We start from the raw sequence: 2,168 nt of genomic DNA on the forward strand, positions 1-2,168 counted from the left end.
CCAGTACCATGCTGTTTTGATCACTATTGATTTATAGTATATTCTGAGGTCTGGTATTTATTTATTTTTGAGACAGAGTCTCACTATGTTGCCCTTGGTAGAGTACTGTGGCATCATAGCTCACAGCAACCTCAAATTCTTGGGCTTAACTGATTCTCTTGCCTTAGCCTCCCAAGTAGCTGGGATTACAGACGCTGGCCATAGTGCCCTGCTATTTTTTTTTTGTTGTTGTTTAGCTGGCCTGGCCTGGTTTGAATCGCCAGTCTCAGTGCATGTGGCTGGCATTGTAACCACTGTGCCATAGGCCACTGTGCTGTGGGTGCCAAACCCTGACCCAAACTGTTAGAAAGAAAATCTTTTGTTTTAATTTTTTAACTCAAATTTTATTTTTTTATAATTAGGTACTCTTTTTGTGTTATAAAAGAATTTTGGAATTTATTTTTAGCATATATGATACAAGAAATTTTGGGTCACAAATACAGTATTACAAAACAGGTACAAGGTACAAGAAATTCTTATAGGCTGCTGGAGGTTTGGGGGCAAGTTTTATTCACGTCTTCATGCTTAAACCTTCTGTTTTGATAAAGTTAGAGCACCATTTAGGTGACCCTGAAAAATCATCAATTTTTTTTTCTCATGCAATCCTTTTACCCTCTTCTTGTATCATCTTGGTCGAAACAGAGCTCCTAGGCAAATGCTGCTTCAGAATCCAGGTCTTTGCCTCCTGTTCTGCTTCTGGTGACTTTGGAAGTTCCCCCAGCATCACCTTCTTCTATGTGGCATCTGAAGAAGCTTTTCTTCTGTTACTTCCACAATCTGCTGACACTCTCTGTGGGAGGAGGTCCACAGTGTCTTTGGGCAACTTTGCTGCCATGCTTTTTAGCATATTTAATAAATGTTAGCTTAAAGCTTGCGATGTACAAATGTTTTTTGGGACATTTTTCAAGGGATTTTTCATTAACTTTTGTAAAAATATCAGCTAGATTACTAGCTTGCAGCAGAAATGTATGAAAAGACATATGTTGCTCTTTGTTGGCTGAAAATGCTTATGTAGCAAGTTTGTTGGAAGTTCAACAAAGCTGATTGCTGTATCCCATATTATTATTTTGCCTACAGATATCAAAAGATATTCTTTTAATGCATAAGCATAAATAAAAGAATTAAAAACAGTTATGTAGATTAGTTGGCTCATGTATTTGAGGAGTACCTGTATAATTTCCTTATCATAATATTTGCTTATATTCCTCTTATTTTCTACAATTCTATTTTAAAACTGTTTTTACTCTTTTGTTTTTACATTTTGGCTTTGGCCTAATTTTGTACTTTATATTTCAGTTGAACAAATATTTAATATGTGCCAGAAAATGTTTAAGGTACTAGAGATATGGAGAAAAATAAGGCAATATTCCTGCTCTTGAAGAGCTTCTATCTGTAGGACATGGGAGAGAAACAGATAGTATTGATGTCACAGGCGGATATAGTGATAAAGTGTGCACAAGGTGATATGGGAATACAGAGAGGAGAAGAGGTTTTTAATAATAGTGGTGCATAGGAATTACCTGAGGCACTTCTGAAGAGTACTACAGCTCTTGACCCACATTTCAGAGTGTGTGATTCAACTGACTTGGTTGGATACATTATTATTATTATTATTATTTTTGAAATTGAGACTATTTTATTTTCCTGTTTGCCTTTTTTCTTCCTTTTTCTTCTAGTTATTTTGGGATATACAATCAACTGTTATTAACTATAGTCATTCTGATGTGCTACTAAACACTAGATTGTATCTCCTTTTTTCCATCTGTATTTTTCAACCCATTAAGGAAACTTTATCTCTCCTTCTCCACAACCCTTCCCAGTCTCTAGGAAATGTCATTCTACTCTCTATCCCCATGAGATCAATTTTGGAAGTTCCCTCGTGAGACTATATGACATTTGCCTTTCTGTGCCTGGATTATTACACTTAATGTTCTATTCCACCCATGTTGTTACATGGATGAACATGTGACATGTTGTTACAGGAGAAGTGACAGGATTTCATTCTTTTTTATGGCTAAATAATATTCTATAGTGTATATATGCCATCTTTTCTTTATCTATTCATTCATTGATGGATACTTAGGTTGATTTCTTATCTTGCGTATTGTGAATAGTGCTGCCATAAACAC

The sequence above is a fragment of the Otolemur garnettii genome, unplaced genomic scaffold (genome assembly GCF_000181295.1).
Source record: "Otolemur garnettii isolate 467f Iridium unplaced genomic scaffold, OtoGar3 scaffold00723, whole genome shotgun sequence".
NCBI classification, from domain to species: domain Eukaryota; kingdom Metazoa; phylum Chordata; class Mammalia; order Primates; family Galagidae; genus Otolemur; species Otolemur garnettii.